The sequence below is a fragment of the Tiliqua scincoides genome, chromosome 4 (genome assembly GCF_035046505.1).
Source record: "Tiliqua scincoides isolate rTilSci1 chromosome 4, rTilSci1.hap2, whole genome shotgun sequence".
Taxonomy (NCBI): Eukaryota; Metazoa; Chordata; class Lepidosauria; order Squamata; family Scincidae; genus Tiliqua; species Tiliqua scincoides.
This window is the reverse complement of record NC_089824.1, coordinates 14,728,925-14,745,710: the sequence shown is the minus strand read 5'-3', so window position 1 is coordinate 14,745,710 and position 16,786 is coordinate 14,728,925. Positions and strand designations below refer to the sequence as shown.

At 44.7% G+C, this 16,786-nt stretch overlaps 1 protein-coding gene across 3 annotated transcripts in view; it reads left to right on the top strand.

Annotated features, from left to right (window-relative positions):
* Window positions 1-4,030: 4,030 nt before the first annotated feature.
* Window positions 4,031-16,786, top strand: part of ZHX2 (zinc fingers and homeoboxes 2) — a 54,014-nt gene continuing 41,258 nt past the window's right edge. For 2 of the 3 annotated variants that reach the window (XM_066626168.1, XM_066626169.1), the window contains exon 1: window positions 4,031-4,262. The gene's annotated coding sequence lies outside the window, so the exon portion shown is untranslated. Of the gene's footprint in view, window positions 4,263-5,155; window positions 5,425-16,786 lie in introns of those variants that run through there. The other variant, XM_066626170.1, reaches the window with a different exon arrangement.

The window sequence follows — 16,786 nt, the reverse complement described above, 5'->3', positions numbered from 1 at the left end:
CAGCCAGGCTTTTTTATGTTCTTAATTTACAATGTAGTGCAATTCCAGTATTAATTATCTTCCTTTAAGGGATGCTCTATAATTATTTTTTATCCAATGTTAAACGATTGCTTTGTTCTTACAGGTCATAATAACATGCAGCCTGGATTGAGGAAAAAATTGTCAAAAAGATAGTAACAACAACAAAAGTTTAAAAAAGGCAAAAAGGATAGTAACATCCTGCCTAAACCTCAGTAAACACAAGCAAATGTGAAATAACTGTGCCAAGCTGTAGTCTTATAGATTGAAGTCAAAAAGGCATTTAGACCATTGCAGCAATCTCAAATGGTAAAAGCATTGTTCTGAGAGCAACTGAAACACAATTAAAGCATATTTGAGATTGAGAGCAGAGCACAATAATCACTTGGATCATTTGTCACAATTAAAACAATATGGTTGCTTTGTAGCATGAAACCCACTTCATTTAGTGTTTGGGAGGCACGAGGTGGGTTGCGAGCCCAATTCAGGTGAGTCCCCATTCATTTCAATGTGTATTTTATTTTTAATATATTACACTTGATGCTACCATGATATGTGACTGCATTTGGAGAGATCTGTACTTTATACAGGCAACTCTGTATATGCTTTGAACAATGACAGTCAATGCAGCTCGCTCCCAGGTAAGTGTGGATAGGATTACAGCTTTTGGGATGCTTGGGGAATTTTTTTTTTTAAACAGATCAGCAACTGCTTGGGAGGGTTAGGAGGCTTCTTCTTTATTTTAAATATTTTTTAATCTTATTGTAAATTTTTAATTTACTTAGAGCCAAATCCTATCCAACTTTCCAATCCTGGTGTAGCCATGCAAACTGGGTTTGTGCTGCATCCTGTGGTGGGAGGGTAGTTATGGAGGCCTCCACAAGGTAAGGGAGCATTTGTTCCTTTGCCTAAGGGCTGCATTGCAGCTGCCTGGAAAGTTGGATAGGATTGGGCCCTAAGGCTGCAATCTTAACCACACTTTCCTGAGAATAAGCCCCATTGAACAAACTAGGACTTACCTCTGAGTAGACCTGGTTAGGCTTGTGGTTAGATTTTATTGGATGGGGGTGTAAAAAATTTTCCTGTTTGATGATGTCACTTCCAGTCATTATATCACTTCCAGGTTAATGACATCACTTCCTGTGTGTCTCAACAGACTGTCATTCTAAAAGTTTGCATACAACTGGCTTAACTTATTTAGGGTTGCGATAGCCAAGGTGAGAAAACTGCAAAGCTCACCCCTAGTTAAGAGCTGAAATATTTTTCCTTTTAAGCCAAACACCATTCAATTTGAAATAATGCCCAGGTGGGGGAGTGGATGGGCATTTCTTGACTAGCCCAGCACTGTCATCTTTTTTTCCTGGCAGGACACCTGCCCTTTTAACAGACATGAGACACACAGAAATTCAACAGGTGAAACCCACCCCCTTGCTGCACACCCATACAGGCACTAACAACCCCACCAGTTGGCTTTCTGCCTGTCATGCTGCTGTGAAAAGCCACAGGAACCCTGGCAGAGGAAAAGAGATGGGGAGAGACAACTGGGCCAAACAGATCCGCAGCCTGACACGTATGTGATGGATTCACACGTTTATTGAAGCTGGCACCCCAGTAGTACAGTTTCATCCATTTATTTGTCCTACCAGCCACAGCTGAAGCACAGTCTGCTACCACCTGGCAGCTATTCTCTGTTCCACCAAGTGAATCTCCTCTGTAGCCTACCTGCAATAACACCCCCCCTTCCAAAACCAGTAAGGTTTTCAGCCCTACCCAGTGCCCAGTTCAACTGAAGAACTTCTGTTTAAACCAGATCACTGTCAGGATCCACCTGGCTTTGCAAGTCTCAAAAAAGTTCACCTTATCAGCTGAAGCCTGTTTTGATCCTTTTTAGTGGGGGGCGGGAAGCTGCATTCTGGAGCACTTTTTAGCTCCAGGTGCATAGGATCAGGACCATTCTGGTAGCCTTGCACTCTCCTTCACCTGATCTTCCACACCAGCCAAGGCACGTTTGCTTACTCATGAGTAAACTCGACCCTGAGGCTTAGTTTCACTTCCCATAGGGCTGAATGCATTCATCTGCTTGGAGGCAGGGACTTCCTTCTCAGGTATTTTTGGGGGCTGCATTCATTGGATCAGGACCATTCTGGTGTCCTTGGATTCCTCTCAGCCTGCCCTTTCCGATGGACTAAGGCAAGTTCGGTTACTCGCGAGTAAACGCGCGATACGGCTCACTTTCACTTTCCACAGGGATCCATGCATTTTTTGTTCTCCTGTTTTTTGGCCATAACTTTTGATAGAAAGGAGATATTTCACTCTGGTTTTTTGCATTGCATTCCGCTCGAAATTCCGCATTCAACGGTATATAACATGATGGGGCAACTCCTAACCATCGCGATTTTAGCGCGTCACCCCAGTGCGCGTCACCCCCCCTGCACGTCACCCGGTGAGGTCCGCACCCCCCCGCACCCCCCTAGCGACGCCACTGCATGTTCAGGCTCATTCCCGGACTCCTGGCGGCAACTCCACGTGGTCAGGATCAACAAGTCTGCAGAAGTCAGCAGTGGCACGGCGAACTTTTCCTGCCGTGCAGAAAGGGGTGGAAGTCTTGCCATCCGATTTGCTGGGGCCATCCTTGGGGACAGCCTGCCCCCTTTCGAACTGAGCACGGGAGGGAAGCAGAGATGACGCCCCCCTCCTCATTTTGCATCCCACACACTGTAGGGGTTAGATCAGAGCTTGGGAGAGAGTGGCGTAGCTGAGGCACTAAGCACTAAGTTACAGGGAGCCTCACCGCAGCGTGCAAAGAGCATTGGGGGGGGGGGGCGCCTAGCAAGCTCCTCCTACCCGGGATGACTCTGAAGGGGAGGGACCGCTTGCATGCTAACTTAGTGCTTTGCCCCCCTTAGCTACGCCACCGGCTTGGAAGATCCTATCCCTGATTCTGGCCACGGGGGGCTATCGAGCCTCCATTCCTGTGGTTCCCAAGCCCACACCTGGAGATCGGGCGTGTGTGAAGCATTGCTACCTTCATGGCACAGAAAATAGACACTAGGAGGGCGTGTGGACCAAGAAGTGGTCAGGATCCACTTACTCATGGAGGTTTTAGGGTGCTATTTGCTGCTCTCTAGGTGTGGGGGGGGAAAAAATAATAGGATTTTTCCCAGGATCGGGTTGCAGGGCTCCTAGCCAATGCAAGTACTTGGAAGTAACCGTTCACAAGAAGCTCCCCCCCCCCCAAGTACAACGGGTTTACTCACAGAATCCTGTGCAGCCTGCCCAAATCAATGGGGTGTCAGGCTGCAATCCTATGCACCTTTACCTGGGAGCAAGCCCCACTGACTATAACGCGACTTACTTGCGAGTAAACATAACTAGGCTTGGGCTGTCACCCTGACGTCAAGATGTTTAGGATCGCAGCCTGGAAGGAACTCCCACACGAGATTCCAAAACAGGGCACCCATAGCCCAATCCTATGCCTGTCTACTCAGAAGTAAGTCCCATTATAGTCAATGCATTTTACTCTCAGGAAAGTGTGGACAGGATTGCAGCCACAGAGCCCAATCCTAGGCATGCCTTCTCAGAAGCAAGTCCCATCACCATCAATGGGGCTTACTCCCAGGAAAGCGTGGCTAGGATCGGAGCCACGCTCCAGAAAGCATTCCTGAGCGAATAAGATCAGCTGGGTCACCACCACCTTCACCGAACTTCAACGTCGCCTCTGATTACATTAGTGACCTGTGAAAGTTGGGGCACAAAATGCAACATACACAAACACACACATACACGCAAAGGGGTGTGTGTGAATCCATGTGTGTCTAGAGTGCCAGGAGAGATCATTTAATTGATTTCACAGCAAGATCAGAGGCTTTAAGACTTGAAGAAAATGTTCAAGCCACGACTGGAGCTGTGGGGGGGGAGCAGATCTGTGGCTGGATTTTGGAGCCCAAACTTTCTCTCTCCCCAACCCAGGGTCCCTGGGAGAGGAGCTGCGGGTTGTATCGTATGCAAATACGCAAGCTGACGTCAGAGATCATGTGGGTTTTGGCGTAGATCACCACCACCGATCAGAGAGATTTTTTTTAAATTTAATTTAATTTTTTAAAAATTTGCTCCTGGGGGGTGATTTTTTTGGAGGGAAGGGGGACACACGCGCTCTAGAACGTCCCAGCGTTCTAGAACGCGCGCGGCTGAGAGTTCCATTGGGGGAAAGTTGGTGTCTCTGCGTTCCAGAGCTGGGATTCCAGGTAAGAAAACTTCGCCTTGCCTTGCTCCGCTCACCCGCCCTAGAGTTATTTACTGGGGGGGGGGGGAAAGAGGAGCAGAGCCCTGGATGGGAAGAAGGAAGTGAGGATTACTTGCAAAAGGCTGGCTGGATACAATGTATCCCTTGGCCACATGGACTTATCTGCTCTCGCCTTTGCCTGGGAAGGGGAGATCTGCTCCCATCTAACTTTTGCTTCCCCCCCAAAAAAGCTCAGAGGACTTCAGCTGAAGCCAGGAGAGGCGGGTGGGGGGATTGCAAGGAAAGGGGGGAAAGGAATAGCAACTGATTGACTTTAAAAAATTGTTTCTACCATTGCTGGCAAGGATTCTGCTCTCCTGTTGCAATCAGTTGCAAGGTGGTGTTTGGGTGGTGTTTGTTGTTTTTTATGGGTGGGGGGGAGATCGCAGGCACACGATGGCCAAAGAGGGGAGAGAGGGAGAGAAAAGGAAGGTCTTGCAGTGTCTACGTTTCTCTATGTCGACATCAGCCCCACAAAAATATGGCGTCCGCTTTCGAGAGGGCGTTACGTAGAGAGAGAGAGAGAGAGAGAGGAAAGCGATCTTGGGAAGAGAAACAGTGTCGTCGTCCCCCCCACCGCATCTGCAGCGTTCTGGGCAGGGGGTTGCGTTGGAAAGCAAAGAGACATTTGCCCCCCTCCCCCCAATTCCCAGGGCTCCTCCTGGAACTAAGCAAAAAAAAAAAAAAACCCGCTCACAAACACTCCCCCCCCCTTTCCCTCCAAGGCTTGGAGTTGGCACAGATCTGGGCTTGGATCCTGCCACCTACCCCCCCCCCCCATGGTGACTTGTCCTGAATGTGGCATGCAGGCACCGGGACGGTTCTGGGCTTAGAGCCTCTTTTCCCTCCGGAGCTGCAGTGGAGGAAAAAGAGAGATAAAGCCAGCCAAGGTCGAAGGAGACGTGGTTGCCTTTCAGCACGGTCGGTGGGTCTGGAGAGCTATCCTTAGGTGGCCAGAGGTTGCACACAGAACCAATCTTAAGCCCCTTCCCTTCCCAGTCACCCCCAATCTTCTTCTGGGGGGAGAGAGAAGAGGAGATCCAGATTCATTATCCTCTAGAGGGTCCCTGCTCTTCCCAAAATGAGTCTTCTGGCCAACGCCTGCTGGTGCATTAGAAAAAAAGGTCAGTCTAACCGTGGATGGCTTCACGAGTGGTTTGCCCAAGAAGCTCCATAATCAGCATTTCTGGTCCTGGTCAATTTCACCCCCTTTCGGGAGTGCCCTCCAGCAGTTCTGGTCCTGGACAATTTCACCCCATTCCAGGGGTGCCTTCCCGAGAAACCGATCTGAATCCGGGTTCATTTTTTGTGGATCCTTTTTTTTTTTCCGATTGCCTTAGAATTCGGATTTTATGGGTCCCTTCTCTGCCTGGCGCACTCTGGGGAGAAGGAGAACCACAACCCAGATGCCCCCCTGATCATGGACGGGGGTGGGGGAATCAAAAGAAAACGGGATGATTTTCGAGGAAGTGAAGTTATGATTTGCTGAGCAGTTCCACCTGATTGATTGGCTTCAAAGCCATGTGAGAGGGTCTGTGCCCTCCACTATTTCCTGATTGCTTTTGTTTGCTGGGTGTGGGAATTCAAGCCTGCTACACAGCTGGGCTTTTTTTTAAAGGCACACTGCACCTTTTATTTGAGATGGCTCAGAGGTCTTGGCTGATCTCAGACTATCCTGTGCCCCAACTACCCATATTTCCCAGGGACAGTCTATTTAAAAACATATTGGTCTTCATATACATTTAGGTCTTCTTTATAAAATGAGTTTTGCAAATATATAATTTTCTAGCAAGATTTCTAATGGCTTCATTTCTCGAAGCCATTTCTGCCCAATATTGCATATACACAACAGGGATCAAATGTGTACACCTGTGGGTTGGGCAGAAATGGGTTAAATTGCACTGCTAAGCTAGGATGACCAAATATAAAGGGGGCAGAGTACCTCTGCCTTTAACCATTGTATAGGAGAGGGAATTTGGGAAAGGTTTGAAAAGCTGCACCTGCCCAAATTCCCTCTTCTGGTAACTCTATGCTAAGCTCACTCACATTGAACAAGATGCCTTTCCATCCATTTCGGTCCCTTTTCATTTATTATTGTCTTGTTACTCTGCATTAACAGGGACATTTTCATGCATTCAAAAATACCTCCTTCTCTCACCAGTTAACAAAATCTCTAGCTGTTGTCTAGTATTTATCAGTATCATGCTGCAGTCTGATGAGTGAGTTCCACTGGGGCTTACTTCTGAAAGAAACATATGATTGGGCAGTTACCTTGTTCTGTTTTCATCAGCTGGTAGCCCTTATTTTCAAGCACCTGTCCTGACTAAATAGGTGAATAGGCTAGTTCAAATGATACTGGTATCACCTGAACCAGCTCCATGTGATGTTGAGTATGGTCTGTACCCTTTGTGTCTGGGAGAACCCATGCGTTCACAGGAAAAGCCCTGAATTCTCCTGGGTGCAAAAGCCACAACTGTGTGCACTCAAATATTTCAGAAAGCCAATTCACACAATAAAGTATAGTCTGAACTAACCCAGTGAGATTGTAAGCTTGCAGGCAGGGAGCTGTCAATCATTTTTATGCATGTACAGTGCCTTGTTTTTTTAGATGCTTATGAAACAATAAATTTTATAGATGCTGCATTATTAAATTACTGTTTCTATTTTTGCCTTCTGAGGATGCCTTATTAATTGGTTGTTTTTCTAGCATAGCATTTTAACCACAGATAAAAGATTTCTATGATGACCTGAGTGGACACGAGGGATCATGCAGGAAATGATCACTGTTGGGGAGTGACTGCAGACTGAACTGTTGCATCTGGCAGGCTACTGAGGGAAAGAAACATTGGTCTGATCCAACCAGACTCTTCTTATGAAACGGTCTTCCAAGTATCCTGGTCCCTAAATAGGGCCTTTAAGGCAATAGCCAGCACTTTGAATTGAGCTCAGAAATGGCTAGGAGTCACTTCTAGGTATCAGAGCAGAATCACATCTGACCCATATCTAGCTCTAGATATGAGGGGTTGCATTAGACCCAATAGATGTAACAGGAGTTTCTCATGGACTGACTGTGCACACTAGAGCCGTGCGCACAGCAGCAATCTCTGGCAGCTGTGGTACTTTCAACAACAGAGTTGAAAAGGCTCATCCTTGAATCCAGGAAGCACAGAGTTCTGTGTGGAAAGGTTCACTAAAGGTAGGGAGCTAAGGAACCACTGGTATAAAAACATTCCAAAAGTATTTACTCAATTGTTTTTGTAACTTTCCAAAGAAGTTCTTCTCTACCCTCTGTTCTTTGCAGCTTCCTGTCTATCATTATTTAACTGGGTCTGTGTTGGCTTAAACATTAACTTCCCCCTTGGAAGTGGTGCTAAATAGGACATTCAGGTTCACACTTTCAATTTGTTTTCAAGAATTGTGGTGATTTAATTAGCACTTGAGACAGTGAACATGCTCCTACCTTTGCCACCTGCTTGCTGATGTTTGGCCCCAGTGTTTTTTCCATCCATCAGATGTAATTTTCTATATGGGGATTTTGGAGATGTGGAACAATTTAAGAAGGAGCTGCAGATTTGCACATAATGAGAAATAATTATTAATAAAACAGGTTTTCTATCATAAGGATAAGGTGTTATGTAAAATCAGGTCTTTCTTAATAGTAAGTTTTATTATTATCTGTACATCACAAAAGCCCCAGCTGAGTTCATATTTATTTCACTTTTTATTCATTTAAAAAGATTTGTGTACTGCTTTTTAAAATTCATTTCAAAAGAGGTTCACAAACTAATAGTAAAGCATTCATAAAATAATATAATCTAAACAAACCAACTTGAATCAGTCAAGACAAAAAAGAAACAACACAGCAATGTGATCCATATTATAAGGAGAAGAAAGAAAAGGGAATTTTCTTTTTTTATTAAGACAACTACAGTTAACAAACACAAACCTAGATAACCTTGAACATACAATAACACAGTTACTGAGTCTAAAACACAGAGGAAACATACAAGAATAAACACACAAAAAAGAAAATAAAAATAAAAACAGATATTGAAAGTTATGTAGCAAGCATGGAGTCCTAAATCTAATTTGTTCTTCAAAATCACATAACATATTAAGGGCCAAATCCTATCCAATTTTGCAGTGCTGGTGCTGCTGTGCCAATAGGGCTTTTGCTGCATCCTGTGATTGCATGGGGCAATCACAGAGACCTCCTCAAGGTACGGGAACATTTGTTTCCTTACCTTGTTTCCTTACCTTGGGACAGCATTGCAGCTACACCAGTGCTGGAAAGTTGGATAGGATTGGGCCCTAAGTATCACATCTTAAACAGTCTATTGGTTATTTCTAAAATACCTTTTCAAATTGTTCTTAAAAAAAACTTTTTCTCTATTTCTCTCTGTATCAATTATTTATAGATTCTTTCTTTTATTTTCAGGAAAAGATTTTATCTCTGTATCAATTATCTACTCATCAAATCCATAATTCATTAGACCATTTTCCCCCTTCATGCAGTCCATGAATGGTTTCCAATTGTCCATAAAAGTCTTTACTGGTTTCTCTTTAAGAAAAATTGTAAGTTTATCCATTTCAGCTAAAACCCATATTCTTCAACTGAAGGTAGCTCTGGAACATTCCAATATTTAGCATACAGTATTTTTGCTGCAACTATCATAAATAAAAATATAGTTTCAAAATCTTTCTGAATCCAGGTCATCAAGTATCCCCAACAGAAAAGCTTCTGGTTTCATCTGCAGATTTACCTTAAATATCAATTGCATTTGCTGGTGTATCAAAGTCCAATATTTTTCACTTTGGTGCATGTCTACCACATATGATAGAAAGATCCTTCTTGTTGTTTACACTTCCAGAATCAATTAGGTACATTTTCATTCAACTTGTCCCTCAAAATATGCAACTTATCCCTCAAAACGGCCACAGTGCCAGAGGATTGGAGGATAGCAAATGTCACGCCGATCTTTAAAAAGCAAAAGAGGGGGGACCCGGGAAACTATAGGCCGGTCAGCCTAACATCTATACTGGGTGGACAGTTGGCAACCTTCAGTCTCGAAAGACTATGGTATCGCGCTCTAAATGGTGGTTCTGGAACAGCGTCTAGTGTGGCTGAAAAGGCCAATTCGGGAGTGACAATCCCTTCCACACTGGGAGCAAGTATAGTGTGTCCCTGGTCTGTCTCCCTGGATATGGGCCTTCCTTCTTTGCCTCTTTGCCTCAGTCTGTTGGCAAAGTGTCTCTTCAAACTGGGAAAGGCCATGCTGCACAGCCTGCCTCCAAGCGGGCCACTCAGAGGCCAGGGTTTCCCACCTGTTGAGGTCTACTCCTAAGGCCTTCAGATCCCTCTTGCAGATGTATCGCAGCTGTGGTCTACCTGTAGGGCGCTTTCCTTGCATGAGTTCCCCATAGAGGAGATCCTTTGGGATCCGTATACTGGGTAAGATGGTGGAATGCCTTATCAAAGATAGAATCTCAAAACACATAAACGAACAAGCCTTGCTGAGGGAGAATCAGCATCGCTTCTGTAAGGGTAAGTCTTGCCTCACAAACCTTATAGAAGTCTTTGGAAAGGTCAACCGGCATGTGGATGCAGGAGAACCCATGGACATTATATACCTAGACTTTCAGAAGGCGTTCGACACAGTCCCTCACTGAAGGCTGCTAAAAAAACTCCACTGTCAGGAAATTATAGGGCAGGTCCTATCCTAGACTGAGTCCTGGTTGAAGACCAGGAAGCAGAGAGTGGGTGTCAATGGGCAATTTTCACAATGGAGAGAGGTGAAAAGCGGTGTGCCCCAAGGATCTGTCCTGGGACCGGTGCTCTTCAACCTCTTCATAAATGACCTGGAAACAGGGTTGACAGGTGGCTAAGTTTGTAGATGACACCAAACTTTTCCGAGTGGTGAAGACCATAAATGACTGTGAGGAGCTCCAGAAGGATCTCTCCAAACTGGCAGAATGGGCAGCAAAATGGCAGGTGCGTTTCAATGAAATTAAGTGTAAAGTCATGCACATTGGGGCAAAAAATGAAAACTTCACATATAGGCTAATGGGTTCTGAGCTGTCTGTGTCAGATCAGGAGAGAGATCTTGGGGTGGTGGTGGACAGGTCGATGAAAGTGTCGACCCAGTGTGCAGCGGCAGTGAAGAAAGCCAATTCTATGCTTGGGATCATTAGAAAACGTATTGAGAACAAATCTATGGTAAGGCCACACCTGGAGTATTGTGTCCAGTTCTGATCGCTGCATCTCAAAAAGGATATAGTAGAAATGGAAAAGGTGCAAAAGAGAGCAACTAAGATGATTGCTGGGCTGGGGCACCTTCCTTATGAGCAAAGGCTACAGTGTTTGGGCCTCTTCAGCCCAGAAAAGAGGCACCTGAGGGGGGACATGTTTGAGACATACAAAATTATGCGCGGGAAGGACAGAGTGGATAGAGAGATGTTCTTTACACTCTCACATAACACCAGAACCAGGGAACAGCCACTAAAATTGAGTGTTGGGAGAGTTAGAACAGACAAAAGAAAATATTTCTTTACTCAGCTTGTGGTCGGTCTGTGGAACTCCTTGCCACAGGATGTGGTGAAGGCATCTGGCCTGGATGCCTTTAAAAGGGGATTGGACAAGTTTCTGGAGGAAAAATCCATTACGGGTTACAAGCCATGATGTGTATGTGCAGCCTTCTGATTCTAGAAATGGGCTATGTCAGATGTAAGGGAGGGCACCAGGATGCAGGTCTCTTGGTATCAGGTGTGCTCCCTGGGCTTTTGGTGGGGCCGCTGTGAGATACAGGAAGCTGGACTAGATGGGCCTATGGCCTGATCCAGTGGGGCTGTTCTTATGTTCTTATGTTCATACATTTTTGCTAATTTAACTGGTATTATATACCATCTATACATGAAAAATGAATTGCAAAAGCCATCCCACCCACAAATGTATTTGCTTATTTTTAGAAAATTGGAAGGGAAAGCAGTCCATGTGGTTCTCTCTCAGTAGTGTCCCACACACCAGGATCACTTCACAAAAGGCCTTGCTCCTAATGGAGGCTAGCCCAGCATCCTCATAGAACAGAATATGGAGCATACCCTCATCAGAAGAGTTTAAGTGTTGGTGATGAGGATTCCTACAGAAGATAGCATTCCCTGAGATAAAAGAAAGTTTAGAAGTTTAAATGTCTGAACCTGCATCATTGAATTGAATGATGATATCATATGAATTGGCAGTCACTGCAGATGTTTCAGAATGTACGGGAGTATCAGTTCACACTGAAAAACAGGTGGGCTGCGGTATTCTTCAAGAGCTGACATTTTTGAGCCATCTTCAATGACAGTCCTATGCAGAGTGCATTAAGGTAGTCTAATTTGGAGGTCACCAAAGCAGGTGATCAGTCTTCTTCGTACAGAGAAAGGAAACAGGGCAAATCCTTGCTGTACCAGTTCAAACTGTAGGTAAGATATAAGAAGACTCCTGATAGAGCAGGCCTCTAGTCCATCTTGTTCCCACCACTGACCAGCCATTTGCAGGAAGCCCACCAGAAGGGCATTAAGGCAGGACCTCTTCCCTGTTGCTCCTGCTCCCCGACCCCCAACAATTAGTATTCAGAGCATTATGCTGAGTGAGGTGACATGGCTTATACCCAGGAACCAATATTCCGAGAATTTGTCTACTCTTTATAAATAGCCATCTAAGCTAGTGGCCATCTCTACATCTTGTGACCGTTATTTACTCACACACAGTGTGAAGAATTGGCATGATTAAATTTCCCCATGTATTTATTTGTTTTAACACTTTGCAGATAGAAAATTAGACATCATCAGAAAGGTTAGGCTGGAGCCCTTTACTCTGATATGCCACTTTTCAAACTAATTTGGTCTTCTTGTTTAGAATGCTTCCTCTTACAGTGTTGTATTGCTGTTTGCCATGAGTTTTCATCTCTCTCAGGTCAAAACTGAAAAACATTACTTGTTTATAAACTAAGTTGTAATTGGGGTGATTTAAGAGAGAGCTAAACTGGCTTTTAAATGCTTATTCCTATTGTTATGTCCTTAAGAACAGCTGTAGTTTAATGTGTAAGCTGTGTTTTTATTTTATTTTTTTCTTATAACTGGAACTATCAAAAGAGAAAAATGCTTGCTAATTTTCTTTACTGAGGCATTTTTTTTATTTTTTATTTTTGGCAACAGGTTTGCATTCAAACCTGGCTTGCAAAGTGCAGTGAAACTGTTTTACCATGAAATCTGCTGTTTTTACAGCCAAGCTGTGACCTGGGCAAGTCAACCTAGACCTGCAACTTGCTGAAACAGCACTGTCACTAATCATGTGCTCCTTTTGGTGGTTCTTGGTATCACACTTCTGGACTGCCACATGTATCTGCAGGGACACATGATCACTTTGGAACAAGTGACCATTGCAGGTAGCAAAGTGGAGGTGAAGAGAGAGGGGCTTACAGTGCAATCCTAGGTATGTCTATTCAGAAGTATGTTTCATTTATTTCAATGGAATTTACTCCAAGAACTTAACTTTATTCAGAATTCAAAGGGGCTTGCAGCTATGGTGCTGGCTTTTTTAAAATATATATTTGAAACGTTTACCAGCTTAGTACCTGGTTACTTGAAGGATCACTTACTCAACATTTACCTGTCTGTAAACTCCAGGCTTAATCAGGAGTCCTGCTCTGTGTCACATTGCTGCTAAAGTGCTGTTGACTGGGACATGGGGCAGGTTAGCACCCAGGCTACAGTATTCCCTCTCTAGGGAGGTATGACAATCATTGCCAACCTTCAAGGGAGCACTGATGTATTTCAACTGGTGTTTTAATGATGTCACACATTATTTTTAGCCTGTTTTGGCTTGTCTCTGTCTCTTTGCTGCTGTTCTGGTTTTTAAGTAGTGCTGGATTTTGAGAAACTCTTATAAGCTGCCATGGTGGGCCTTTTGGGAATGGAAAGGCAGGATATGAATGTTTTAGATTACCAATTTTCAGCTGGTGGGTCATGAATGGTCTGCAGGTGTGCTGCAGGAGTTTGGGGGAAGGTCATTTATTTGTAGGGTCATTGAGCGATGTGAGCCCCCTGCCAGCAGTGTGATATGCCTTGTCGCTTGTAAAAAAAAAAACTCAAAAAACCAATGGCTGAAAATTTTAGCACCTTGTCACTGTGCAGTGAGATTTAAAAAGTAAAGAAATACAATAAGGTTGCATTGGATATTAAACAGAAAGTCCATCCCATTGAAATCAGTGGTGCTTACTCCTGAGTAAATGCACCTTGTGGATTGGGGTGTATATGTATTAAGCACTTCACCCACTCATTGGACAGCAGCGCTTCTTGCATCCATGTTAGCAAGGGCTACAGTGTCTTTTACACGATATTTGCAGTGAACAGAGCTCTGGCCTAATTTGCTTCTTTATTATTCCGCATCATTAGCAATTCATTGCCACTTTCAGCTGTACCTTTTTATTCTACCCAGTCTTGTTTTGCACGAGGCTATTCCTGCAAAAATAACAATGCTTCCAGAGATGAATTAACACGCAGCCTCAGATGAAGACAAAATGTAATTTAGGTCAGTTACAGACAGTAAGAAAGTGATTCAAAAACCTCCTTTGTTCTGTTTGTTCGTCAAATGACTAATATTACAAATGACTAATATTAGTATGTGTGTGCTGGAACATGTGTGTGCTGGAATGATCATTCAATTTCTTGTGGATTAGTAACTTTGTGAATTTATTTGCAAGGATGATAAATCAATGCTGGGCTTGATCTGGCAAAATTTTGATGGGTACCTGTGTAAATATCCTCAGATTTCTGTTTGGTGAGAGAATAATTTGATATCTCAGCACTTAACCATTTTTCAAGCAGGGAAAAGGGGGGAACAAATGCGTATGCCCAAGTTCAAAGTAACCTCTTCATAATGTAAGGGTAGGCTCAGGTAGATCCTACAGACACTTCACTAGTAGCAATGTCTTGTAAAAAAAAAACAGAAGTGGGGGAGAGGCTGGGGCACCTTCCTTATGAGGAAAGGCTGCAGCGTTTGGGCCTCTTCAGCCTAGAAAAGAGACGCTTGAGGGGGGATATGATTGAGACAAACAAAATTATGCACAGGAAGGATAGAGTGGATAGAGAGATGCTCTTTACACTCACACAACACCAGAACCAGGGGACATCCACTAAAATTAAGTGTTGGGAGAGTTAGGACAAACAAAAGAAAATATTTCTTTACTCAGCATGTAGTTGGTCTGTGGAACTCCTTGCCACAGGATGTGGTGACGGCATCTGGCCTAGATGCCTTTAAAAGGGGATTGGACAAATTTCTGGAGGAAAAATCCATTAGGGGTTACAAGCCATGATGTGTACGTGCAGCCTCCTGATTTTAGAAATGGGCTATGTCAGAATCCCAGATGCGGTGAAGGGCACCAGGATGCAGGTCTCTTGTTGTCTGGTGTGCTCCCTAGGGCGTTTGGTGGGCTGCTGTAAGATACAGGTAGCTGGACTAGATGGGCTTATGGCCTGATCCAGCAGGGCTGTTCTTAAGTTCTTAACACAGCTGGGACATTTGGAGAATGGAGGTTTTCATAGCACAGTGCTGGAGCATACATTTCGCATGTGTGCTGTTCCGGGTTCATCTCCTGGTAGAAATGGGAAGTACCTGCCTAAAACCCTGGATTGCCACTCCTAGTCAGTCAACAGTACTAAGATAGATAGAACTAAGGTCTAACTTGCTATAAATAGGGCCGGTCCATCCATGAAGCCAGATGAAGCAGGTGGTAGACTGGAGGAGGTGGTGAACTGGTGGAGGGGTGCCCTGCACACACACACCCCAATCCTTTCTTGACCTGTCTCTTTTTCCACAAGTACAGCAGTGATCCACCTCTTTTTTCCACTGTCATTGCCGCAAGTAAGCAATTGTGACAAAAGACTGGAGGAGGAAGTCAGGGGCTGCTGTGATCCCGTTGCTCTCCTTCCAGGAAAGATATTATAATGGGTTTGTGCATGTATACACATCCCTACAAGCGCACCCACACCCCTGCTGCTACCTCCTCCACCACCTATTCTAAACTATAGGTGGGATGATGCCAGGAACAAAGTACTCTTCCTCTCTCAGTATCCTCCTCCCCAACTTGTTCTGAAGAAGCAGCAGGTACTGGGGGTGGAGGAGGCGGTGGTTCTTCCAAAGAGAACTGCCAGCCAGCCCCATTGCTGTTGCCCCTACTCCTTCCAGATACTTCACTTGTTTCTACATCGGCAGCGGGGTAAGGCAGCAGCTGGTATTCCTCAAGGGAGACACTGTCTCATGGGGTCTGTCTTCCACAGACCTCTGCAGTAATGTCTCTTTCCTTCTGCAAGGCACTCCTACTCAAACTGCAAAGCTTGTTTGGAAGGGAAACAGTTTCCTGGGCAGTGTTTAAATTCTCTCAATGCTGTATCGCTGGCAAAAAAATACAAAAGCACATCTCCTGATGTTCAAGGGACTGCAGCTTGGAAAAACACTTGAGAGTTAGTTCATTGGTTCCTTGTGTTCCATGGTGAGTTAATTAGGTTGCTTTGCCTTTCCTGAATTCCTTCTCTTTTTATCAACCCCAAAGCTGCCAGCCTCCATTTTCAGTTAATTTTTTTTTAAAGTCACTACAGCCTTCAAATGCAGTGTCCTTGAAATTGCATCTTATCCATTGTCATTGTTCATGTCTAAAGTCAGCAATCAGTTTTACACAAAGGTCACTTTCCATATGGTTGTAAGGGCCGAGCTAGACATGGCTGGATGACTTATGTTTCATGTGAGGCCTATGATCTCACTTCTCCTACAGCCCAAGCACAACTTAACTACATCAGTGGGCTGGTTCAGACAACACTTTTATCACCTGACTGGCCCCATGCAATAGCAGACATGGCTCAACATGGTTCATGTACACCCTGGCTCTTTCCATTGAGTCTGAGAAAGTCAGGGCTACATTCCCCCACCAGAGTGTGGTTCAGACCTTGCAACTGCTGCTAAATCTATTCACACACCTTTTATGATGTGGGGCTGGTTGGGTGATAAGAGTATCATTTGAACCTGCCCAGGGAGAGTCAAACCTTACTAGCTCCCTAGATCAGGGGTGCCCAAACCCTGGCCTTGGGGCCACTTGCGGCCCTCGAGGACTCCCAAGCTGGCCCTCAGGGAGCCCCCAGTCTCCAATGAGCCTCTAGCCCTCCAGAGACTGGCTGGAGCCTGTGCTGGCCTGATGCAGTTGCTCTCAGCCTGACGGCCAACTGTTCAACCTTTCATGTGAGCTGTGGGATGAGGGCTCCTTCCACTGCTTGCTGTTTCACATGTGTGATGCAGCAGTGGCAGCAAAAGAAAGGCTGACCTTGCTTTGTGCAAAGCCTTTTATATGCCTTGAGCTATTGCAAGACCTTCATTCATTCATATAAGTTCCATCTCTAATATATCCATTTATGTAAATATATTCAAATTTGAAATGTAAATTAATTCTCACCCCC